This window comes from Vipera ursinii, assembly GCF_947247035.1.
Source record: "Vipera ursinii genome assembly, chromosome: 12".
Classification (NCBI taxonomy): domain Eukaryota; kingdom Metazoa; phylum Chordata; class Lepidosauria; order Squamata; family Viperidae; genus Vipera; species Vipera ursinii.
In genome coordinates, this window is record NC_139525.1 from 14,578,180 (window position 1) to 14,605,619 (window position 27,440).

The window sequence follows — 27,440 nt, forward strand, 5'->3', positions numbered from 1 at the left end:
CCTTAATAAGCATTTATCAGAACTGTATGGCTTCTATTATAGTCCTTATAATGGGACTGTATAGCTTTAAAGCAGTGTCCCAAAGGTGCTTTTAGAAACACCTTTTCCAGCACCCTTCAATGTCCCTTTTTTTAAAAAAAAAATCAACTGGACTTTCTTTGTTTTTCCTTGAAGATATTTCGCTTCTCATCCAAGAAGCTTCTTCAGTTCTGGCCGATTTCCATTCTCCCCCATTTAGTCAGAAGTGAAGAAGCTTCTTGGATGATCCAAGATCCTGTCCAACTCTGTTACTCTGTTTGTGTGTTCTTGTGGTTTATGTCTGCGTTCTTTTCTCAGCTTCCCCACCAATTTTTCACATCAAAATACACATTTATTTTGCACACATTTATTTTGGTGCCATCCTATTGGAGAAGCCAATAAGGCCACATCAGGTAAGAAAATGGAGATGTTCCCCCCCCAGGTTTTCTCAGTTTTTTTTAAAGTGCTTGGTAAGCATCTTAAAAAACATAAAAAGCTATCTGATTCTCCCCCAAAAGTATGAAAACAACCCCAGAGTGCTGATTTTTTCTGTTTTTCAGCAGAAAATAACCCAAATTGTAACGTTGCAAATAGAAAGAGGGTGCAAAAAGAAGAAGAAGAAGAAGAAGAAGAAGAAGAAGAAGAAGAAGAAGAAGAAGAAGAAGAAGAAGAAGAAGAAGAAGAAGGAGAAGAAGAAGGAGAAGAAGAAGAAGAAGAAGAAGAAGAAGAAGAAGAAGAAGAAGAAGAAGAAGAAGAAGAAGAAGAAGAAGAAGAAGAAGAAGAAGAAGAAGAAGAAGTTGGAAGGGACCTTGGAGGTCATCTAGTCCAACCCCCTGCTCATGCAGGAAACCCTATACCATTTCAGACAAATGGCTGTCCAGTCTCTTCTTAAAAACCTCCAGTGTTGGAGCATTCACAGCTTCTGGGGGCAGGTGGTTCCACTGGTTAGTTGTTCTAACTGTCAGGAAGTTTCTCCTTAGTTCTAGGTTGCTTCTCTCCTTGACTAGTTTCCATCCGTTGCTTCTTGTCCTGCCTCCTGGTGTTTTGGAAAATAAATTGACTCCCTCTTCTTTGGGGCAGCCCCTGAGATATTGGAACACTGCTATCATGTCACCCCTCACTCTTCTCTTCGTTAAACTACACATACCCAATTCCAGCAACCGTTCCCTATATGTTTTAGCCTCCGGTCCCCCAATCATCTTTGTTGCTCTTCTCTGTACCCTTTCTAGAGTCTCGACATCTTTTTTACATCGTGGTGACCAAAACTGGATGCAGTATTCCAGGTGTGGCCTTACCAAAGCATTGTAAAGTGGTATTAGTACTTCACGCGATGTTGATTGTATTCCACTGTTAATGCAGCCTAGCACTGTGTTGGCTTTTTTGGCAGCTGAAGCACACTGCTGGCTCATATTGAAGTGATTGTCTACTAGGACTCCGAGATCCCTCTCACAGTTACTATTATTGAGCAAGGTACCACCTGTACTATACCTGTGCGTTTGATTTTTCCTGCCTAAATGTAGAACCTTACTTTTTTCACCATTGAATTTCATTTTGTTAGATAGCGCCCAGTGTTCGAGTTGTCCAGATCCTCCTGTATTTTAAGCCTATCTTCTGGAGTATCTTTTGGAGTAATTCTGGGAGAAGAAGAAGAAGAAGAAGAAGAAGAAGAAGAAGAAGAAGAAGAAGAAGAAGAAGAAGAAGAAGAAGAAGAAGAAGAAGAAGAAGAAGAAGAAGAAGAAGAAGATAATCATGGCTTGTTAATCTTTGGTCTAAGGTGACGTGGGAGTTTCTGAGGAAAACTGACCCTTCCAGCAAATGTGGAACTCAAACAATCTGAGCTGTTAGTCTGCAACTGCCCTCACATCTCAGAGCTGTCTGAGTGGGCGAGGTTTTTATTTTTAGCGCATTCTTGAGCAGAAATGGTCATAATTCATCCCTGATGAGTAATAAAATACCCCGGCGAAGAGAAAGCAGGCAAAGTCCTGACTCATAACTGTTCCTATTGTAGGCAACAGATGTCTCTCAAAATGCAAGGTTATAAATATTGTACGATTTTACACACATACGGGGAGTCTAACGAACACTTAGGAGAACATTCGGTTCCTGCTTTGATAGGAGCTGAGCGAATGTGTGTTTCTCAAATCAAAAAGCGACCTGGAACCACATTCGTCAAAAATGTGGAGGTTGCAATTCCATAAAATTCTTTCTCCAGTAGCAGCAAAGACAGCCCTCACCGCTGGTGCCAGCATTGCCTTTTGACGGGGAATAGATGAAGGAACAGAAATACAGAATTGGAAGGGACCTTGGAGATCTTCTAGTCCAACTCCCTGTTCAAGAAGGAGACCCTAGACCAGGCGTAGGCAATCTTGGCTCTTTTATGACTTGTGGACTTCAGTACCCAGAATTCCTGAACCAGCCATGCTGACTCAGGAATTCTGGGAGTTGAAGTCCACAAGTCATAAAAGAGCCAAGGTTGCTTACCCCCGCCCTATACCATTTCGGACGAATGGTTGTCCAATGGTGGAGCAGTGGGCTAATGCCTCCTTAAGTAACACCAGCTGCCTGCAATTAGTGCAGGTTCGAGTCCCACCAGGCTCAAGGTTGACTCAGCCTTCCATCCTTCCGAGGTAGGTAAAATGAGGACCCAGATTGTTGGGGGCAATTAAGCTGACTTTGTAATAATTCCGCTTGTGGGTGTGTGTGAAAGCCCTAATAAGCAGGCATATACATACAGTAGAATGAAGGCTACTGCTAAGCTTGTAAGCCGCCCCGAGTCTTCGGAGAAGGGCGGGATATAAATGGGATTAAAATAAATAAATAAAAATAAATAAAAATGTCTTCTTAAAACCCTCCAGTATTCACCACTTCTGGAGACACGTTGTTCCACCGATTGATTGTTCTCACTGCCAGGAAATTTCTCCTCAGTTCTAGGTGGCTTCTCTCCTTGACTAGTTTTCATTTATTGCTTCTTCAGGTGCTTTGGAGGATAAGTTGAACCCCCCTCTTCTTTGTGGTAGTCACTCAAATATTAGAAGACTGCTACCAAATCACTCCCGGTCTTTCCCTTCATTAAACTAGACATCCCCAATTCCAGCAACCGCCCTTCATATTCTTTAGCTTTCAGACCCCAGGACACTGCAACCGTCATAAGTACGAGTCAGTTGCCAAGCTTCCGAATTTTGATCACGTGACCAGAGGGATGCTGCAATGGTAATAAGTGTGAAAAACAAGCATAAGTCACCTTTTTCAGTGTTGTTGTAACTTTGAAGGGTCAGTAAATGAACTGTTGTAAGTCGAGGACTGACTGTGCAAGTATATGTTTTTGATCCATCCTATCTGATTGCTTTGGGGATCTTTATTAATTTTAGATACTTTTATTTAGATTTGCCACCCGTATTTTATTTTCCAAATATCTTGTAAATCACTGAACATCGTGTCTGAACAGGGCAGGATAGAAATGCAATACGTTAAATCACAAAAGCAATTTTAATTTTTTTTTAAATGGCTGCGTTGAAAGAATTGCGCACTTTGTCTGTCTCCCTCTGTCCCTTTGTGCATGAGGAAATATTTTTAAAATACTTTTTGTTTATTTCACACACAATTAACAAAACTATCTTTATGCTTAAACAATTTAGAAGACAGAACTTCCAAACAAACTAAAAATACAAACTAAGAAAGAAAAGGGAAAAAGGAGAGAGAAAAAATACGTTTTTCTCATACATTTTAGACTTCACAATATTCCCTGTTTTTTAAAAAAAAATGACTAAAGGTAAACTCCTTGCAAAAATGGCCTGAATAAGGACTATTGAAGTGTGAAACTAAAACTGGCATGATCATCCGTCTCTGTCTATTATGCAAGGGGGACTCTGAAATTGCCATTATCCAAGTTAATCTTCCAAAGGTACCATTATATGAATTCAGATAGTGCTTCTTATTAAAAAAAAAGACCCCCAGCTTTGCAATTAAATAATAATACTATGCAGAGAAGCTGTGAAATATGACAGAAGTTGTCAGCCTGGGGCTGTGGGTACAATAAGGCAAGTGAAAAGTAGATTGTGGGTTTCTCCAATAAGTCTAAACTCTGCAGAAATCCTAATGTTCAAAGGATGTTTAGGTTCCCTACTGCTGTGTGCTCATTCCTTGCTTTGGCTATTCATGATAGTAAGAAGGACAAGGTAAATTTTCTGAGGATGGCAAAGAAGAACATCAGTGTCTGTTTTAGATGCTATTTAATTGCCATATTCTTCCAATCAATCAGCACTACAAGATTGCAAAACAGGAGAGGAACAATGTCAATTTCATTATGTATAGATACTTGATAGACAGGTAGGGAGAGAAAGGTAAAGATAGATGATATATATATTGAGAAGATAGATAGATAGATAGATAGAGAGAGAGAGAGAGAGAGAGAGAGAGAGAGAGAGAGAGAGAGAGATAGGATGGATAAGGGAGAGAGAGAATGGATTAAAGAGAGAGAGAGAGATGATGGATAAGATGGATGATAGACAGACAGATGATGATGATAGATAGATAGATAGATAGATAGATAGATAGATAGATAGATAGATGGATGGATGGATGGATGGATGGATGGATGGATGGATGGATGGATGGATGGATGGATCAGTAGGTGGGTGGGTGGGTGGGTGGATGGTTGGATAGATAGATAGATAGATAGATAGATAGATAGATAGATAGATAGATAGATAGATAGATAGATAGATGATGGATGGATGGGTGGATCAGTAGATGGTTGGTTGGTTGGTTGGATAGATAGATAGATAGATAGATAGATAGATAGATAGATAGATAGATATTAAGATTTCCTTCCTTCTTTCTTTCCCTCCCTCCCTCCCTCCCTCCCTCCCTCTCTTTCTTTCTTTCTTTCTTTCTTTCTTTCTTTCTTTCTTTCTTTCTTTTTCTTTCTTTCTTTCTTTCTTTCTTTCTTTCTTTCTTTCTTTCTTCCTTCCTTCCTTCCTTCCTTCCTTCCTTTCTTTCTTTCTTTCTTTCTTTCTTTCTTTCTTTCTTTCTTTCTTTCATTCTTCCTTTCTTTTTTAAAAATGGTAGTAATTGGAGCCATCAAGGCAATTCCTCTCCTCAAAACGATCTGTTTGCATTTCAGCTGACCTTGCCCTGGGCCAACTCCCCTTGGGGTGGGGAGCAGGGGCTCTCCAGAAACCCAGTGGGGAAACCCGTCTGTTGGCAGGAGATGAGTAATGGGTAGTGGTGAAGATGAGTGTGTGAATTCTGGCTGAGCTCAGCTGCTGTGTGCAAAGCACCCGGCTGTCAGACGACATTCTAGGGATAATTGGTCAAGGTCTACCATGGCCTTCCTCCTTTTCAGAACAGCTGAGAAGCTAAAATGCACCCAAGCCGTTTGTACCAATCGCTTAAGCAGGAGAAAAGCAGGGTGCAATTTTGCCTCTTCAGAATCTCCTATTTAACTGCTTTTTTTTAAAAAAAATATTTTTTGCAGTGGCTAAGAAGTGCAACTTAGCCAATCCTCTTGGACCAAAATTGCATATCACCATTTCTGTTCCGATTCGGTTCCTTTTAGTCACACGCATTTAGACTATATAGAACCAAATATATCAAATATATAGAATCAAAACATGTGAAGTATTAGTACTGCTTTATAAAACCTTAGGAAGACCACACCTGGAATACTGCATTCAGGTTTGGTCACTGCATGACAAAAAAGATGTTGAGACTTTGGAAAAAGCGCAGAGAAGAGCAACTAGGACGATCAAAGGCCTGGAGACTAAAAGCAATGAAGAACATTTGCAGGAATTGGGTATGGCTAGTCTAGAGAACAGGAGGACTATGGGGGACATGATAACAGTATTCCAGTATTTGAGGGGCTGCCACAAAGAGGTGGGGGGTCAACCCATTTTCCAAAGCACCAGAAGGCAAGACAAGAAACAATGGATGGAAACTAATCAAGGAGAGAAGCAACCTGGAATTAAGGAGAAAGTTCCTGACCGTGAAAACAATTAATCAGTGGAACAGCTTTGCCTTCAGAAGTTGTGGGCGCTCCATCACTGGAGGTCTGTAAGTAGAGACTGGACAGTCACCTGTCTGAAATGGTATAGGTTCTCCTGCTTGAGCAGGGGGTTGGACTAGAAGACCTCCAAGGTCCCTTCCAGCTCTATTGATTATGCAACGTGTCACTTCTCAGGGATCCCAAGAACCAAGAACCATATGGCTACACTGGAACACTCAGAATATGGCTTGCACTGGGGGAAAAAAATCTTGTGTAATCCTAGATTTAAAGCAGGAGCCACTCCTCCCCTTCTCTTTAAAAGCTGACATTTTGAAGAAATCAGATTGGTTTATTCTTCCTCGCCTGTCCATTTACCCACGAGCTGCGTTTAAACAACAGCGTCCGTTTCCATACTCTAACCTCAAGAGTGACCGCAAATCTTTTACAGAAGAAGGGCAAATGCGGCTGGATACAATAGGCTAAGACAGAAGGCAAAATGAAATGCCTTGCTACTTTCCTTGATAAGCAAACCAAGCAAAATAAACAGCATTCGGGGGGGGGAGAAAAAAAGAATTGCGGATATTCAACCAGAACCAAGTCCCTAAATTAAATGGCTCTCAAAAGCCCGGCTGCCATTACATTCGACTCTGAGCTACGCAGCAACAGGATGAAGGAAATTCATCTGGCTTCTGTTCCAGCTAAATTCCACGCAGTAATAGAAGCAAAAATGAATGGTGTGGGCTACAAAATAGACGTAACGTCGCATCCCAGCCCTTCCCAATTAGATCTCTAGGAGGTAAAGAACCGCCTATTCAGTGAAACGCGCATTGTGTTAATGTGATGGGGATATTTTGGGAAGGGGGAGGTCTGTTCACCACCAACCTGCCAATCCTCCTAGTCTCTTTTCCAGATTCTCTTTCTTTCTTTCTTTCTTTCTTTCTTTCTTTCTTTCTTTCTTTCTTTCTTTCTTTCTTTCTCTTTCTCTTTCTCTTTCTCTTTCTTTCTTTCATCTTTTTTCTTTTCTTTCAAGGCAACAATTTTTCAAATGCAGCAGAGGTGTTAGAATGGGAAGGCAAGCTGAGGTCGAAAAATGAAACGATGGATTTCTTCATATTGGAAAGTTCTAAAGCTTTTCCCACAGTAACATGGGATCGCCAAGATTCTATGTCCAGACATTTTAAATGTCTAGATCCTAGATACTCAGACACTGTTGGATTTGAAAGCCCAGGTGTATGAGTTTTAACAATAGAAGAGAATATTTGGAGCTAAGAGCTGGACTGTGGGGTCCCTTGGTGCTCTCCGAGCTTGGTGGTTTTCTTGTAGACACTTCATGACCTAACTAGATAATGTCATTAGTGCTAGAAGGGAGTCGGGGAGGAGGAGGAGGAGGAGGAGGAATGTGGGATCCTTGGTGCTCTCTGAGTTTGGTAGTTTTCTTGTAGACACTTCATGCCCTAACTAGATAATGTCATTAGTGCTAGAAGGGAGTCAGGGAGGAGGAGGAGGAGGAGTTATTTGCAGATATTTCATTATCCAACTGTGTAACATAATCAGTGCTAGAAGAGAATGGGGTTTGTGGAGAAAGAGAAAAAGAGGGGGGAGGAGGAAGAAGACATTTCATTACCCAATTAGGTAACATCATCAAGTGCACTGTTGATGCACTGATGAAGTCACCTAGATTGGTAATGCAACGTTTGCAAGGAAACCACCAAACTCAAGAGAGCATCAAGGACCCCACTGTACGAGCTTTCTGGACTTCTCTGATCAAAGTCACCTAACCGCTGTTCCTTCATGGCCATTTTTGATAGTCAGGCTCAGATTTAGGTGGGGAAGTATACATCTTTGCTCACATAAGTCCTTCTTTCAAAGGCGGTTGCTGAGAGTGGCAGAACTCCTATTCGGAAGCTCAAAGATTCCAGATTTAATCCTGTCTTTTCCAGGTAGAAATTCTTCCACCTACTGGAAAACCTTGTAGATTTCCTTGTAATGCCAACCAGCATCTGCTAGGCTACCCCCTTACGTGGTTTGCTGATTTGAAATTGAACATGATGGATGAAGCATTGTGGTTTATGGTTTAATATTTTGGGAGAAGCTATTCTGGCTTAAGCAGAATCAGATATGATTTAGCAGTCGCTCCTGCCAATACTAAAGCAGATGGATCCAATGGCGAGGTATAAAGCCACATTTTCCACCCAGACACTGGCAAGTCTAAGACCTATGCTCACGTTTATTAGTAATGTTTAAGTGCCCTTCCTTCCTGATTCCCGTCTTCTTCACCCACAGGCTTTCCACAAATCCTTTCAACCAGTTTTAAATTAGTTTTATTTTCTTTGTAAAGGGAAAAAGATCTCTCGGAATATCAGCTTAATTAGAAACAGGGATTCTGCATTTCAAGAAGCTGAGCACAAAGTCTGTTCATAGAAATTTTGGCAATTCTGCCTGCTAGCTGAGTTTCCTTCAGCATTTTGCTGAGGCTATAGTAAAAGTAATGATCTCTCTGTCAGAGCTATCACTGTGTCCTGGTTTCCATTAGTAAATTAGAAATTTTTTAGAAATCATATTTTTCTTTCATTTATTACATTTGATCTAATTACAGTATCATCTCTCTGTGTGTGTGTGTCTGCATCCATCCATCGTCTTTCTGTCTATCTATATTCATCTATTATCTATCACCTATCATATCTATCTATCTATCTATCTATCTATCTATCTATCTATCTATCTATCTATCTATTTCCATCCATCCATCCATCATTACACGGACAGAAGTTTCCTAACAGCTGTTCTTTCTATGTCTGTCTGTCTGTCTGTCTCTCTCTCTCTCATCAATCCATCCATCATTAGACAGACAGAAGTCTCCTAACAGCTGTTCTTTGTCTGTCTGTCTGTCTGTCTGTCTGTCTATCTATCTATTTATCTTATCTATTTCCATCTATCTATCTATCTATCTATCTATCTATCTATCTATCTATCTATCTACCTACCTACCTATCCATCCATCCATCCATCCATCTATCTTATCTATATCTATCTATCTATCTATCTATCTATCTATCTATCTATCTATCTATATCTATCTTCATCCATCCATCATTAGACAGACAGAAGTCTCCTAACAGTTGTTATCTATCTATCTATCTATCTATCTATCTATCTATCTATCTATCTATCTATCTATCTATCCTGTCATCCATCTATATCTATCTATCTATCTATCTATCTATCTATCTATCTATCTATCTATCTATCTATCTATCTATGTATCTATCTATCTATCTATCTACCTACCTACCTATCTACCCATCCATCCATCCATCCATCTATCTCCATCCATCCATCCACCCACCCACCCATCATCTTAGACAGAAACTTTCCTAACTGCTGTTCTTTTTTTTTCTTCCCTCCCTCCCTCCCTCCCTCTTTCTCATCCACCTCCTTCCCAAGCTCAACGTTCTGATGAGGCCACTGCAAACTTTCTTTGCCAGCTGGTTGTGCAAACCTCAGCTGCTGCCTTCTTAGCAGTCATCATGCAGAATTCTGGGAGCAGCAGCCCGTGTCTCTGGAGGCTTCTGAAGATGAGAAGAAGATAAGTCTCAGCACCTCGGCTGATGTGGGGCCAACCAGTTGAGATGACATCCGAGATGGACAAGAGTGGGAAGCCCACAGAAAATAGCTGAGGTAGAGTCATTCAAAAGTTGGGACGGGCTAAGTCGGGGGCTTATAAGAGGGGCTTATCCAGGATACCTGAATCCCTTTTGATCCGGTCCTCTCAAATTCTCTCTAACCAGGACCTCTAAATTCTACCACTTGGTTTCTAGTTTGTCTTAGGTAGAAACCACACAGAAGCTGTATCTAAGCCAGGGGTCTTCAAACTTGGCCCTTTTATGACTTGTGGACTTTAACTCCCAGAATTCCTCAGCCAGCATGCCTAGCTGAGGAATTCTGGGAGTTGAAGTCCACAAGTCTTAACATTGCCAAGTTGGAAGACCCCTGCCATAAAGTGAAGATGCTAAAACTCTTTGCCAAAAAGAGACCAACCCATTTCATTCACGGATTAAGGCATCAGAAGGTTGCCACCCCTACACAATGGACCCTTTACCTTCTGCTGACCCCACTAAATGCCCTGGTCCCAAACTCCCATCCTCCTTTCCCCAGCCAGCATTGACCATCCTGTTGTTTTAATATCCCTGAATGTTTGCTCATCTAGCCAAAAAAAAAAAAAGCAGGTAGGAAGGCACTGCCACCTGGTGGCGTTGTGCAAAATTGCAGCCTTCCCTTTCTTCTCAACAGTCCTTTTTCAAAGGTTGTGTTACAGGTAAGTCAGTCCTTGACTTACTTACAACCACTTGTAACTGTTCCACCTTACGGCAGTACTGGAAAAAAAAGTGGCTTACGATCATTTTTCACACTTAACGACCGTTGCAGTGTCCCCAGGGTCATGTGATCAAAATTCGGACACTTGGCAACTGGCCTGCATTTACCACGGCTGCAGTGTCCTCGAATCACGCGATCCTCTTTTGTGACTGTCTGTCAAGCAAAGTCAATGGGGGCAGCCAGATTTACTTAAACAACCATGGTACTGATTTAACGGCTGCAGTGATTCACTTAACGGCTGTGGCAAAAAAGGTCGTAAAATGGGGCAAAGCTCGTTTAACTGTCTCCCTGAGCAACAGAAATGTTGGGTACAACTGCGGTCGTAAGTCAAGGACTACCTGTAGCTTGCCTTCAGCCCCGTGTCTCTCACTGCATTTCTAGCTCGGCCGCCTTACATTTTGCAAGTTCTGACCTCAGACATCTTGTTCCCACTTTACTCCAGGTGATCAATTTTCTGTCGAATCAGCAGAACTTCTGTTCTGAGGATGGCTTTAGAATTAAACATTTCATGTTTTTTGTTTTGTTTTTTTTTTAAAAAGTAAAGATAAAGGTTTCCCCCACACATGCGTGCTAGTCGTTTCTGACTCTAGGGGCCGGTGCTCATCTCTGTTTCAAAGCCAAAGAGCCAGCGCTTGTCCGAGGACGTCTCCGTGGTCATGTGGCCGGCATGACTAGACGCCAAAGGCGCACGGAACGCTGTTACCTTCCCACCAGAGTGGTCCCTATTTTTCTACTTGCATTTTTACGTGCTTTCGAACTGCTAGGTTGGCAGAAGCTGGGATGAGTAACAGGCGCTCACTCTGTTACACGGCACTCGGGATTCGACCCGCCAAACTGCTGACCTTCTGATCGACAAGCTCAGCGTCCTAGCCCACTGAGCCACCGCGTCCCCCCTTTTTTTTTTTACTATGGAACTAATACAAATGGACGTAATGGAAAAGCAAGATCGTGAAAAAAGAGGACTCTAATAAAACCGTATATTCTGCAGAGAAATTCTAGTCTTAGGAGCCCTTTGTCCATACTAGGAGAAAAGCATGTTGCATAATTTCTTTCTCCCTTATTTTCTTCCTCTCCTCTCCCTCTCCTCTCTTCTCCCCTCTCCGTTTCTTTATCTCCTTCCCCCCTCTTCCTCTCCCTCTGCTTTCTCCCTCCCCCTCCCCCACCTCTTCTCCTTTCCCCTCCTCTTCCCTCCCCTCTCCCTTTCCTTCTCCTTCCCCTCTCTCCTCTCCCCTCCCTCTTCTTCCCCCTCTTCCTCTTCCTCTCCTCTCCTCTGTATTAAATGTGCACATTGCCCAATGCCCAGTGATTCCAGGTTGATCCCAAAACAAAACAAAACCAAACAAACACAGAAACATCGCAATAAAACAACACAAAGGTGAAGATAAACAAAAGATGGCAACCTGGGCAACACGAAGAGGCATACCTGCAGGACTTAGAAGGGGCTTCGAGGCCCCTTCTAAGTGGGATAGGGCACCTATGGATCTCGGGGGGGGCGGCGGGGGGGGATGGAATGTCATTTCCAGCAGGCAGGAATTGCTTTTCTTTTATTCCCACCCAGCAAATTCATTCCCGCCCCTTGTTTTATGTGTACTTTTTATTTTATTTTTTTTATTTTCACGGGCTGAAGGGTTTCTTACAATGACTGGACCAAAACAGCTTCAGTGAGCACAAACAGCCTCTTTTACCGGTCTACTATAGAGAGCGTCCTCTCGTACGGTATTGTGGTTTGGTATGCTGGTCTGACAGCCGCGGATAGGATGGCATTAGAGAGGGTGGTGAGCACAGCACAAGACATTGTGGGCTGTCCCCTGACACCACTGGATGACCTCGCCAGGGCTCTTTGCCTTGGAAGAGTGAGGAAAATTCTCAGGGATGACTCACACCCTGGACGGTACCTCTTTACTCTCCTACCATCGGGTAGGAGATATAGGAATATAGCCAGCCGGACCAACAGGCTGAAGAACAGCTTTTATCCATGGGCTGTTAGGCTCTTGAGCGGGAAATAATTTTATAAATTTTATGTATGATTGACTTGAGAGGCCGGTGTGTCATGCAATTAGCTCACATGGTGTAATAAGATGGAGGGTTTGTTGTCACTGTGAGTTGTGGGGGACACGAAGGGAGGCTCAGCCAATCTCAATGTATACATGGTTGTACTTTGACAATAAAGTTTTATTCATTCATCTTGGATCATCCAACTCTTGGGATTCCTTGCCAGGTTCATCAGATGACCAGAAAAGGAGGAGAGTTGGGGGGCCTGTCTGAAACAAGCTGAGCTGAGCATTTTGATCCATTGCAGCCAAGTAGATGCTACCAGGAAGTTCAAATGCAAACATACAAGTAACGGTAGCTCTCGACTTCTGACCAGTTGCCTAATGTCCATTTGAAGTTACCGCAGGACACCCCCCCCAAAAAAGATCTAAAGTTCTGGTGTCTGCCCCTCCTCTTCAGTCACATGACTGCATTTTGACCATTCAGGCCCACATTTACAACTGTCTGGAGTGCCCTAGGGTGATGTAACCGTGATTTACAACATTTTTGTCGTACTTATGTTCTGCTGCAAGGGTCTTCAAACGTGGCCCTTTTATGACTTGTGGACTTCAAATCCCAGAATTCTGGGAGTTGAAGTCCACAAGTCATAAAAGGGCCACGTTTGAAGACCCTTGTTCTGCAGCAATGGAGATGCACATGTGTAAGGGAATTTGTCGGTAATACATGACCATCGGGCTAATTTAGGAAATTACTTCTTCCCCTTTTAAAATGGTCCCATTACTCAGTCTTTTGACAGAGAATTCAATAGTTGTGCCATGGATTCTACACACACAACCTTTTTGTCTGCCTTCAGTTTCCAGCTGCATCCTCCTGCGTTTTTCACCATTTGGCTCCCTCTGATGTCCCCGTGGGATCTTTGCATTATGGCAAGAGGACAAAACTATTAATTTTTATTTTCTCTGCATCATGACACTAATGCATCTCCATTCTGTCTCTCCAAGGCATCTCATCTTCAGTGTCATTCTTAAAAAAAGTCTGGCTGCCGTGACCTTCTCTTCCATTCTTTCTTGATTGTGTTGTCCACTGCTTCATTTAATTACCTCATTTATACACTGTGAATCACACTCGCTTCTACAGAATTGTTTAGAGAAGACAAGTGCAGAACTGTATACAGGATTCTAAATATATTTCGACCCTCGCTGCTTTTTATAAGGACTTCATTAGGAAGGCAAATAGATTTGTAGCCTGTTCCCAAACATTCCTTAAGAAGAATTCTGCAATTTTTCAGAAGTGGCTTTCTTTCTTTCTTTCTTTCTTTCTTTCTTTCTTTCTTTCTTTCTTTCTTTCTTTCTTCCTTCCTTCCTTCCTTCCTTCCTTCCTTCCTTCTTTCTTTCTTTCTTTCTTTCTTTCTTTCTTTCTTTCTTTCTTTCTTTCTTTCTTTCTTTCTTTCTTTCTTTCTTTCTTTCTTTCTTCTTTCTCTTTCTTTCTTTCTTTCTCTTTCTTTCTTTCTTTCTTTCTTTCTTTCTTTCTTTCCTTCCTTCCTTCCCTCCCTCCCTCCCTCCCTCTGTTTCTTTCTTTCTTTCTTTCTTTCTTTCTTTCCTTCTTTCTTTCTTTCTTTCTTTCTTTCTTTCTTTCTTTCTTTCTTTCTTTCTTTTCTTTCCTTCTTCTTTCTCTCTTTCCTTCCTTCCTTCCTTCCTTCCTTCCTTCCTTCCTTCCTTCCTTCCTTCCTTCCTTCCCTCCCTCCCTCTTTCTTTCTTTCTTTTTGTCTTTTCTCTCTCTTTTTCCTCTTTCTTGGCTTCAAATCTCCTTCTCCTCTCCTTCCTGTCTTCTAGGCAATATTGCCAGCTTTCCAGACAGAAGGCCAAACGCCAGATTGTGTTTGTTTTCTTGTTGTTCTTCAGAACTTTGGTCAAGATAAGCCAGATATCATAGTTCCCTGCATTTCTTTGGGATGTCACTTTCCCTCTAGGTTTATTTCACAATACTTAAAAAAAGTCATGAAGGACTTTGATTGAATCCTGCCCTCTAGTGGCAAAAAAGGAGACTTCTTCCAATCTACGTTAGTTCCTATTACCTGTTTTACATTTCTACATTGACAGGTAAAAGGACTAACATCCCACTAGCATCTTGGAAAACTGACAGCGCATGTTTGGTTAGTAAGCAGTAGCTTTTTCCTCCTGTTTAATTTCTCACATAGCATGTAAGCGTTGCTTGAGCAGGATCTGCAGGATTCTCTGGGGCGCTACACATCCTCTTCACAACCATTTTTCCTTGTTCCCTTCCGGAAGGAGCGGGCTCCGTGGTATCCGAAGCAGAACATCCAGATTCAGTCAAAGTTTTGTTCCACACAGTATCAACCTTGTGAACTTTCAAGCTTCCTCTTTCTGCTATGTACTCAAGATAGACAGTGATTAATATTTATATGTTACTTATATGTAAGGGTGTAGGTATATACATATGCATGTATATGGCATGTCTCTATGTGTGTTATGTATGTGTACACTTTTGAGAGCAGCCACAGAATTTCATTTTTAAAGTGTGTCAGTAAAAAATGACAATAAAGTTTATCTATTTTGTTGTTGTTGTTAGTTGCGAAGTCGTGTCCGAACCATCGCGACCCCATGGACAACGTTCCTCCAGGCCTTCCTGTCCTCTACCATCTTCTGGAGTCCATTTAAACTCACGCCTACGGCTTCAGTGACTCCATCCAGCCACCTCATTCTCTGTCGTCCCCTTCTTCTATTGCCCTCAATCTTTCCCAGCATTAGGCTCTTCTCCAGTGAGTCCTTCCTTCTCATTAGGTGGCCAAAGTATTTGAGCTTCAACTTCAGGATCTGGCCTTCTAAAGAGCAGTCAGGGTTGATCTCCTCTAGGACTGACCGGTTTGATCGCCTTGCAGTCCAAGGGACTCGCAGGAGTCTTCTCCAGCACCGTAGTTCAAAGGCCTCCATTCTTTGGTGCTCAGCCTTTCTTATGGTCCAACTTTCACAGCCGTACATTGCAACTGGGAAGACCATGGCCTTGACTATACGCACTTTTGTTGACAGGGTGACGTCTCTGCTTTTTAGTATGTTCTTTATTTAAGTCTTCTGTGGTCTTATGAAGAAGGTTGTTTAGGAATCAAGCCTTAACTTTAGGAAGGTGGCTTGAGAATTAGGGCCAGTCCCTCCACACTCGGGCTGAAACCTCTGAGTTGCTTAAGAGGATGGCCACCATCTCTTTCTCTTAAGCTCTCTCTTGGCTCTGAGCTGGAGCCTCTGGAGTTTTATTTAGCTGCCTAGAGACCTGATGTATGTAACTCACAGTTACCGTTCCCAAAACACCCAACACAGGAGCTCTGTGCTTCAGATCAGAGACACCACTGAAAGTTGTTAGGAGGCAGCAGACCGAAGTCCAAACTTAGGAAAGTTGCAAAGGAAGAGAAGCAAAGAATGCTCCGGATGTTCTGCTTATTTTTGTAATTTTTTTTTTTAAATTAAAGGTTACCCTTATAAGAGTAAAAACTTATGCAAAATAAAAAAAAAGATAGAAAAAGAATTGCTGTGCAAAAAAAGAAAGAGAAAAGGAAAGAGAGAAAGAGAAAGAGAAAGAGAAAGAGAAAGAGAAAGAGAAAGAGAAAGAGAAAGAGAAAAAGAAAAGAGAGAGAAAAATGAGAGTATATTAAAGAAAAAGAAAATAAATGTATGAAGGAGGGACTTCCCCTTCATCACAAGTGTAAACAATTTTAATTTTTTATATGCGCTTTTATTAAACGTAAACAATTTTAGTGATTTATCTTCTCTTAAAGTACAACAAATGATCTCTTTCCCCAAAACTCTTAGCTATAAACAAATCCATAAAACCTTGTCATTGCAGGCCTGGTCTCAGCAGAAATCCATTAAGCGTTACTGGAAATAATAACGCATCCGTTTAAACCTTGATCAGAACAACAACAACCGTACATTCCTTCCCTTTGCTTCTACTGATCTGACTTTTTAGTCCATTTTTAAAAAAAATGTTGCACAGCTTGATTTCTGTTCGTTTTTTTTTTCTTCTTTGTCCTTCTCACAAGTTCCTTCAAATGCCTCTTTCGTACAATCCAGTACAAGAAAACTATCCATGTCTCTTGCTTGGTGTGTTGTTTGTATGTTTATTTATTGTATTTGCTTATTAAATTTAAAATTATGACCTATAAAGCCCTTAATGGCTTGGGTCCGGACTATTTTTTTTTATTTTAATTCCAATTATATCCCGCCCTTCTCCGAAGATTCAGGGCGGCTTACAAGCTTAGCAGTAGCCTTCATTCTATGTATATGCCTGCTTATTAGGGCTTTCACACACACCCCAAGCGGCATTATTACAAAGTCAGCTTAATTGCCCCCAACAATCTGGGTCCTCATTTTACCTACCTCGGAAGGATGGAAGGCTGACTAAGGGAACACCTGCTGCCGGCATCATCTTCCCATCGTCCTGTGCGCTCCCATAGGGAGGGCCTCCTTAGGGTGCCGCCGGTCAGGGAATGCCGGCGGGTGATCCCCAGAGGGAGGGCATTCTGTGTGGGCGCGCCTGCCCTTTGGAATGATTTACCTGTGGAACTCCGGACTGCCCGCGACCTGCGCTCGTTTCGCCTGGACCTGAAAACCTGGCTTTTCGATCTATCCGGCCTGGACTGAGGGGGGGGGTTAGTTTTAAATTGTAACATTGTTTTATTGTTGGGCTATTATTAATTTAATTTTTTTAAATTCTATTTTATCTTAATTTATATTGTTTTTAAATATTGCCCTGTAAACTGCCCTGAGTCCTTCGGAAATAGGGTGGTATAGAAAACTAATTAAATAAATAAATAAATAAATAAATATGCCACCCATCTTGCTGTACAAAACAACTCTGGGCAGCTTACAAGTCATACATACAATTGCCAGGACTGGAGATCTTAAGAGGGTGGATGTAGGTCTTGACTCCGAGGGTGGGGTCAAATGCATCATCAGTCTTGAGTCCCTCTGGATCCACAAGAGATCTAAATCCAGCCCACCTTGAATTCCATTGATTCTTGTCTATCACCAACTTGCTTTGACGGTTAGTAGTTCAGATTTTTGTAGAAAGCATTAGCATACAATGAAACCTATATTCTTTTGAACTTCCTGGACTTCCTGATTTCCTAGGCCTGACAATGGAAACTCGTTTAAGCCAGAAGCTAGTTGAGAAGCAACAGTTCAAACACATCTCCAAGCTCTTATCTTATAAAACTGCCCAAGTGCCAGCATTTTCTCATCCACACATACCTGTAGATCCTCCTCACGAGTGTTTTTGATTTTCTTCCATGGTTGCAAAACAGCAATGGTCCTATAGCTTTTCTCTGGCTCCTTGACCTCCACATCTGAAAAGGACACATGATGCTCCTCCTGATGTCTTGCTTTGGGATTGAATGGAAACACTAGAATTAGGAAGGCTACTTGGTGTTGGAGAAGGATTACTCAAGAGAAGACATTCACACGTATCCCACGTGTGTGTAGGAGACCACCAGACAGAGCTTGAGGGAAGGGTCAAATGCATCATCAGCCTAGAGTTCCTTCTCACCCAACAGAGATCACATTCCAGCCCTTCTTGAATTCCATTGACTTTTATCTTCCACTAATTTGCCTTAACTGTTAGTGGTTCAGATTCTTGTAGAGAGTTTTAGCATACATTAAACCCATATGTTTAGCTGAACTACCTGGACTCCTGATTTCCTGTGCTTAACAGCAGGGCTCAGTAAATACCCACACCGGTGCTCACTAAAACACCTGCAAAATGATTTGAAATTTAATTTTCTTAAAACTTAGTTCAAGTTTTAAATGATATTTGCTACCCACGTGGCAAAGAACAGCTAGTACTTTCTCCTCCTTGTTTCTCATTCCAGGACCTTGGAATGGCCAGTGGTCCCCACGGGAGGGCACAAAGAGTAGTTTCCCTTACCCCAGCCTCCCCTCCCCCTCCCCACAGCTCCCTCTCCCCCACTGGCTATGGTAGACTGGCCTCTGGCTAAGCATGGCTGGTGTAGCAGGATGGCAATCCTGACAGTGGGATCCTATCCTAACAATGTTCACTGGCTGAATTTATAATGAACTTTTATTTTACCTGGGGCAGGTACAAACCACGACAGCTCTATTTCAAAACAAAGCTTGGGCTGATGGAAATGAGAGAAAGTGCCCAGATAACAATATTGCTGCTTGGTATCAGTACAGTTAGCTACTCGTCTAAAGTCCAGGAATACTCATTGACGATATTAGCTGTCCCCTGCAAGGAGGGTTGCCTAGCAACTAGTGGCAAAAGACATTGGTCCAGGCTGTGCAGAGCATCTCTCAAACCAGACATCTGGACCGTTTGCATTCGTTCTGTTACAGCTTGATATCAGGTCTGGCTATTAAACTCTCTCTCCCATTTACCCCATTCCCTAGCAGAAATAAGAAGGTTAGACAAGTGGATTGATCTCACAGAATGAAAAAGAGGCACAAGCAAAGAGATTCTCTCTCTGACAAACTCTACCCTCAACATATGTTTGCCCCCAGCTTTAAATCCTCCTCCTCCTCCTCCTCCTCCTCCTCCTCCTCCTCCTCCTCTTCTTCTTCTTCTTCTTCCTCTTCTTCTTCTTCTCCTTCTCCTTCTCCTCCTCCTTCTCCTCCTCCTCTCCACAATCCCCACTCCCTTCTAGCACTGATGATGTTACCAACTTGGGTCATGAAACATCTGCAAGGAAACAACCCAGCTCAGAGAGTACCAAGGATTACATAGTCTTCTTCTTCTTCTTCTTCTTCTTCTTCTTCTTCTTCTTCTTCTTCTTCTTCTTCTTCTTCTTCTTCTTCTTCTTCTTCTTCTTCTTCTTCTTCTCCTACTCTTCCTCCTACTCTTCCTCCTAATCCTACTCCTTCCTCTTCCTCTTCTTCCTCTCCCTCTCCCTCTCTGTCTACTTCTACTTCTTCCCATCTGTCAAGGCAATGCTACAAAAGAGCAAGTTTGCTTAGTTCCGATGAGTCCTTCCATCAGTTTATTGGTGCTTTCACTGGAGTAAAAGTCGGAGAGTCTCACCTCACCAGCTTCCATTCTTACCCCTTTCGTACTCTACAACCAACAGCAAAAGATACAGGTGCTCCTCAATTTACAAACATTCAAAGTTACACGGGCACTGAAACAAGTGACTTATGGCTGGTCCTCAGACCTACAGCCCTGGGGTCATGTGATTAAAATCCAGGTGCTTGGAAAACGGCAGGTATTTAAATTGGTTGTTGTTTCCCAGTTCCAATCAATCAATCAGAATAGAGCTGGAAGGGACCTTGGAGGTCTTCTAGTCCAGCCCCCTGCTCAAGCAGGAGACCCTATACTATTTTAGACTGGTAGCTGTCCAGGGTTTCCTAAAATCCTCCAGCGACGAAGCACCCACAACGTCTCAAGGCAAACTGATCCAGCAGCCTTCCAATTAAAAAAAAGTCAACAATGGAAGGTGGGTTTGCTTAATGACTACATGATTCACTTAAGCACTGGCAAAAAGGGTCATAAATCAGGTGCGACTCACTTAAAACCTGCCTTGATGGAAATTTGGATTCCAATCGTTGTTGTAAAGACTACCTAATAAAACTGAAACATTAAAAGGTTAAAATATATGGCTAGGTGCCTTATAGGGACGCGGTGGCTTAGTGGGTTAGGATGCTGAGCTTGTCGATCAGAAGGTTGGCAGTTTGGCGGGTCGAATCCCGAGTGCCACATAACAGAGTGAGCGCCTGTTACTCGTCCCAGCTTCTGCCAACCTAGCAGTTCGAAAGCACGTAAAAATGCAGGTAGAAAAATAGGGACCACTACGGTGGGAAGGTAACAGCGTTCCGTGCACCTTTGGCGTCTAGTCATGCCGGCCACATGACCACGGAGACGTCCTCGGACAAGCGCTGGCTCTTCGGCTTTGAAACGGAGATGAGCACCGGCCCCTAGAGTTGGAAACGACTAGCACGCATGTGCGGGGAAACCTTGACCTTTACCTTTTTAGGTGCCTTATAATCTGGGAAATAATCTATCAGATTAGATAAACCCAATGGACCCAATGTTTCTTATAGCCATCATGACTTTACAATAGTTTGCAAGTCTTCGAAAACATTTCTGAAGATTTTGCTGCCAATAAGAACTTTCTCTCTCTCTCTCTCTCTCTTCCATAGAACGACCCGAACAATTACAGACAGTCCTTGTTGGATGGCCACAACTGAGTCCAAAATTTCGGTTGCTAAGCAAGATGGATGTTAAGTGAGCTTTGCCCGATTTCACGACCTTCCTTATCACAGTTATTTAAAAAATCATTGAAGCTGTGAAATTAATAACATGGCTGTTAAGTAATCTGGCTTCCCCATTGACTTCACTCCTCAGAAGTCACAAAAAGTGATCGCATGACCCCAGGACACCGCAACCGTCATAAATATGAATCAGTTGCCAACCATCAGAATCTTGATCACATGACCATGGGGATGCTGCAATGGTCGTAAGTGTGAAAAACGGCCATCAGTTACTTTTTCCTACATCCTTGTAACTTCAAATGGTGAGTAAGCAAATGGTTGTAAGCAGCGGTGGGATTCGAATAGGTGAACAACCGGTTCTCTGCGTGGATGCCGCTTCCGGAAGTCCATTCTGGGCCTGGGCAACAAAAAAAATTAGCTACCGGTTCTGCTGAACTGGTGCGAACTGGCTGAATCCATCAACTGGTTGTAAATCTAGGACTACCTGTAGTAAGGTGGAGAGAAGTTAATTCAGAGCATCATGCATGGCCCAATGGATCACTTAGCAAAGGTGTAAGTTGATTCAGCTAGAACGTTTGGACTCAAACTGAGTTTGGTCCCTCCCTTCAAAAATCTTGGCTGGTTGAGCGTTATGTTTACAACGGGGGTCAATTTTGGGAGGAGTGGGCTTCAGTCCCTTTTGTTTCTTACTTCGTGGGCAGCTGCAAAAACGGAAGGGAGAAGAACCGTGCTAGGTAATCAGAGCCTTGGTGGAGCAGTGGGCTAATGCCTCCTTAAGTAACACCAGCTGCCTGCAATTAGTGCAGGTTCGAGTCCCACCAGGCTCAAGGTTGACTCAGCCTTCCATCCTTCCGAGGTAGGTAAAATGAGGACCCAGATTGTTGGGGGCAATTAAGCTGACTTTGTAATAATGCCGCTTGGGTGTGTGTGTGTGAAAGCCCTAATAAGCAGGCATATACATAGAATGAAGGCTACTGCTAAGCTTGTAAGCCGCCATGAGTCTTCGGAGAAGGGCGGGATATAAATGGAATGAATGAATGAATGAATGAATGAATGAATAAAAAATAAATAAATAAATAAATAAATAAATAAATAAATAAATAAATAAATAAATAAATAAATGCGTTGATGAAGAAAGTCACACTGAACAATTTCGTTACAAGGGGATTTGGGTGTCTGTTTAAGAAAACTCCCCTTTAGTTTGTTTGTTGTTTTTTTTTGAGGTGGGTTGGGGGAATCCTTTAGTGATTTGCAAGGAGAAGAAGAAGAGGAAGAAACTTTGGGGGATTAAAAATAGAGTCGTGTGTTGTAACTGGGGGAAAAAAGGCAAGACAGATACTAATTTGAAATAAGTCTGCTCAGTTAGTTTGTCTGACTTTCAATCTGTTAAGCTGTCAGCTTTAGAGAAGATTTTTCTTTCCTCCTTTCCTTTTTCTTCCTCCCTCGCCTTTCTTTCTGGATACAAAGAAGAACCCCCAATAAAACTTCGACTCTGAATCGAAAAGGCAAGCATGAAAGCTGAGGAATTAACTTTGCTCGCTTTTCCTCTGGAAACGTCAAAGAGTTCCAGTTCCATTGATTAGCATTTGATTTCCTTGCATTTTATTGGACTCAACTATCTGGTGATTCTCTCCGCTCTTTGAATTTACTTTTCTGGAAAGATGTCTTCTTCCTAATTTGCAAGCTGGAATGGTGTAGGGTCTTGTGCTTGGGCAGGGTGTTGGACTAGATGACCTCCAAGGTCTGTCTGTCTGTCTACCCAACCATCTGTCTGTCTGTCTGTCTGTCTATCTACCTACCTACCTACCTATCCATCTTTCCATCTATCCATCTATCCATCTATCCATCTATCCATCTATCCATCCATCTATCTATCTATCTATCTATCTATCTATCTATCTATCTATCTATCTATCATCTATCTATCTATCTATCTATCTATCTATCTATCTATCTATCTATCTATCTATCTATTCACCCACCCACCCACCCACCCACCCACCCACCCACCTATCTATCTATCTATCTATCTATCTATCTATCTATCTATCTATCTATCTATCTATCTATCTATCTATCTATTCACCCACCCACCCACCAACCCACCCACCCACCCACCCACCCACCCACCCACCCACCCACCCACCCATCTATCTATCTATCTATCTATCTATCTATCTATCTATCTATCTATCTATCTATCTATCTATCTATCTATCTATCTATCTATCTATTCACCCACCCACTCACCCATCTATCTATCTATCTATCTATCTATCTATCTATCTATCTATCTATCTATCTATCATCTATCTATCTATCTATCTATCTATCTATCTATCTATCTATCTATCTATCTATCTATCTATCTATCTAATATCTGTCTATCATATATCTAAAATCCATGTAATCTATCTATTTGGAGCTACAGGCCATACCAGAAGAGGCCACCTCATGTAGCTCCAATAAATAGGATTTATCTTGTTGTCATGTGGCTGAATTCAGCCTTGGTCATGCCACCAAGAAGTGTCAACATAATAACCACACTCCTTCCCCCACTGTTTTGATGAAAGTCACACAAAAAGCCAATGTGATAGGGGGCACTTGAGAGTTGCCTCGATTTATCAGTCAGTTATTTACAGCCCATTTCTGGCATGTCCAGCTGTGATTTTGATATGGATCCAAGGAAAATAAACTTACAAGGGAAGTTGCAACCTGGCCTTCAGAAGGCCCATGGAACTGTATTAAGCTCCTGGTTATTCTATTTCTCTTTTGTAAAATGCAAAGAAGCTGAATCACACCTCTGCAGATTTTAGAGAGCATGGCTGGACTCTTAAGTGCCACTGACTTTCCTTAGAATAAGTCAGACTTCATTCCACCTAGCAATCCATCGTATTTTTGTTTCATTGTGGCTTAGCATTTGCCTCACCTAGCCATTAATGCTTTAAAAGCTACGGTTCTTGACTTATCGTGTTGGGTGAACCCAAATAAAGCATGGCATCCCATGCATGTTTAAAGGATTGGGGTTTTAATTATCCCAGTGGCAGCTACTCTTTTGACACTGATGACCTATCCCCCGTTGTTCTGGATGGGGAGGGGAATGTTTTTTGGGGAGCAAAACAGGAAAATGGGGACAAACACACTAGGCAAAAGGCCATGAGAATCCTCCCGAGTCAGTTTCTCATAGCTATTTATAGGGATTCCTCCTCTAAATATAACACTCACCCACAATATCTCAATTTTGTTACGGTTAGTCATAAAGACATATTCATAATAAAATCATATGTTGTTTTTCCCAAATGACTCAGTTACATAAAGAAAGGACTAGTGTTGTTGAATTCGCTGTTGTCTCATTCTCATGATTCCAGAACAACAAACGTTTGGGTGGGGCAGATGTGTTGAGCTTGTATTTTCTGGATTGATGGAGAGGCCGCCACAGTGAAAACAGGACAGCCAATTCATCTGAACTGAACCAACATAAAAACACAGGGTAGAATCACAGGGCCGGAAGGGAGCTTGGGAATCTTCTAGTCCAACCCTCTGCTCAAGGCCGGAGACCTTATTTCATCCCGGACAAACGGCTATCCGATTTTTGAAAGCCTCCAGTGATGGAGCATCCACAACTCCAGGTGGCAAGTTATTCAATTGTTCTTACTGTCAGGAAATTTCTCCTTAGGTTAGGTTTCTCTTTAACAAGCTTGCACCCATTATTTCTGGTCTTGTCCTGAACAATCTGGTTGCCACTCACTAACGTTTTTGCCTGGTTTAACAGCTAATAACCATGGTTTCACTTGTTTGTGGGAATGGGCCAAAGAGTGCAGAGAAACTCAGGAGGTTTCCGGTATTTTCCAAATGGAAGTTCAGCACGGCAGCTGCTGCAGCAAAGCGGTTCTGGTAAATTCCTGTCGGAGGACCCGTTCAATTGCTCAGCTCTCCCTTAAAGCTGGTTCCTTGAAAATGCCAAATGCCCACAAATCTTCTTGAAGTTAATCCTTAACACTCACCGAGAGGACCTGTAGCAATCAAAGGCGGTTGCTGTGTGGATGCTCAGTTTCAGGTACCACCCAGCCCTCTTTGTGACCATGCACTCTTCCAGGGCAGTCCACTCCATCCCGCCTCCATGTTGGTTTGTGACGCTATGTGGGAATGACCCATCGGAGACAGAATGGAGAACCGCAGAGTGCACAACTGGCTTGTAAAGGTATCTCAGCCCACAGAAGGAGGTATGGGAAGCGTTTCAGAAGAGTGTCTCCCTAGTTGTCCAGAGAGTAGAAGGAAGCAAAGGATAAATACTTTCAGTCTTGCAAGACTGTTCATGTGACCTTACAGTAGAATTAGTACTCATGATAGTATCTTTCTTTCTTTCTTTCTTTCTTTCTTTCTTTCTTTCTTTCTTTCTTTCTTTCTTTCTTTCTTTCTTTCTTTCTTTCTTTCTTTCTTTCTTTCTTTTTTCTCTTTCTTTCTTTCTTTCTTTCTTTCTCTTTCTTTCTTTCTTTCTTTCTTTCTTTCTTTCTTTCTTTCTTTCTTTCTTCCTTTCATCCCTCCCTCCCTTGCTTTCCTTCCTTCCTCTTTCTTTCTTTCTTTCTTTCTTTCTTTCTTTCTTTCTTTCTTTCTTTCTTTCTTTCTTTCTTTCTTTCTTTCCTTCTTTCTTTCTTTCTTTCTTTCTTTCCTTCTTTCTCTCTTTTTCCTTCTTCCAACTTCATTATTTTTATAAACACCTCCAGGCAAACAGGTCCAGGCAGAAAAGATATCTAATGCTCCTTTGTCCTTCTATTTCCCCCACAACAACCCTGTGAGGTGGGTTGAGCTGAGACAGAGGGACTGGCCCCAAATCACTTGGCCGGGTCTCATGCCTAAGGCAAAACTAGAACTCACCATCTCCTGCTTTCCAGCCTGGTACCTAACCACTAGACCAGCCGGAACATCTGGCTGATTGCACAATGAATCATCATCATCATAATAATAACAATAGCAATCATTTTAAAAAGTATGGGGGTGAATGGATGTATGCCAAGAATTTTGATTACAAATATTACACAGTATGTGTACGCACCACATTTCTTTTCTCTTTCTTTTTGTAAATCAGCTAGCATTCTGCCACTGCTGAGCATGATGTCTTACAATGGGCCCCCGGCACTCTTTATCCCATTTTTTCTTCTTTCTACTTTGAACTTACCACCTTCCCTCTCTTATGTGTGGGTGTTGACATTCTGGTTACCCATGGATCAGCACTCAAAAACCTGATTTGGATGACAGCGTACACTTCAGGACCTGAAATAATGTCATACCAGATCTGTCATTTTATGTTTTCCAGCAGTTCCAATTAGGTTTGGAAGGAGCTGGATGTCTAGGCGGCCCTTTGCCATCGATACAGTCTGGGCTGCGTGCGTGTCATTTATTTCAGTCTTTCAAGAGCAGCACGTGATGCAGGCTTGAGGACCCTACTGTTAGCCGCAGCCTTAGCAGCTGTGACATTTTAGATTCTTTATTTAATAGAATGACCAAAACGTTGCAAAAGGAAGAGAAAAACAAAAAAAATGATAGAGAGACAAACAGACAGACAGCTAGATGACACAGATATAGATACAGATATAATTCATAGCACTGAGTTCCTGTGGGACTTCCAGATTCAGTTGGATATATACTGTAGCTCAATGTGTATCATTGCAAAAATAATAACAAAAATCCCCATTGGTTGATTGCAAAAGGCAGCTTTACTCAGAACAGATTTCATCCTGTGACAATACATCAATGTCTGCCTGTCCCAGGTACTAGGGGAGAATAGGATAGAATAGGATAGGATAGGATAGGATAGGATAGGATAGGATAGGATAGGATAGGATAGGATAGGATAGGATAGGACAGGACAGGACAGGACAGGACAGGACAGGACGGGATGGGATGGGATAGGATAGGATAGGATAAGATAGGACAGGACAGGACAGGACAGAACAGAACAGAACAGAACAGAACAGAACAGAACAGAACAGAACAGAATAGAATAGAATAGAATAGAATAGAATAGAGCAGAGCTGGAAGGGACCTTGGAGGTCTTCTAGTCCAGCCCCCTGTTCAGCAGGAGAACCCATACCATCTCAGACAGGTGAATGTCTAGTCTCTTCTTAAAAACCTCCAGTGATGGAGCGCCCACGATTTCTGGAGATAAGCTGTTCCACTGGTTGATTGTCCTCACTGTCAGGAAGTTTCTCCTTAATTCCAGGTTGCTTCTCTCTCTCAATACATGGATAAAAATGCCAGATCCAGTCTAAACACCTGGCTGACTGGGCCAGAAACCATAATTGACAAAATCACCATTAGTCAATTGCAGAAAGCAGCTTTACTTGGAACAGATTACATTCTGCAATGAGATCTTTGACATCATCCAACCTCAATATTTGGACATCAATATCAATATCTGGACAGCTGGATGATTGTGCAACCAACCATAACCATAACCATAACCGTAGCCATAGCCATAGCCATAGCCATACCCAGTGCTCTTTTTCTAAAAAAATGGTGCCGGAACTCTCATCTTGGCAGGCGCAGGAGGCGGGGTGGGGTGGGGGGGGTGCTGCTGCAGTCACAGGTGCGAAGGGTGTTTGTGGCGGGCTCCCCTCCCTGGGGCGCAGCTGGTGCTGTGGGAGCAGCAGAGCCCACTCTATATGGCGGGGCTGCGCAATGTGGGCAGCGGAGGCGGTGCGGGCCAGGTGATGTTTTAATCTTATGATTTTAAAAATATATTTTTTCTATTGTAAGTTTCCCCAAACCTCGCCATGTGGATTGTATACAAAGGTTCCCTAAGGGGAACCTTAGGGTCTTAATGGGTTTTACATTTTGATTGT

The 27,440-nt window shown here is 42.3% G+C and overlaps 1 long non-coding RNA gene across 1 annotated transcript in view; it reads right to left on the bottom strand.

Annotated features, from left to right (window-relative positions):
* The window catches only part of LOC310646119, a 510,475-nt gene that overhangs the window by 87,977 nt on the left and 395,058 nt on the right, over positions 1-27,440 (bottom strand). The gene's annotated exons all lie outside the window — the stretch shown is intronic.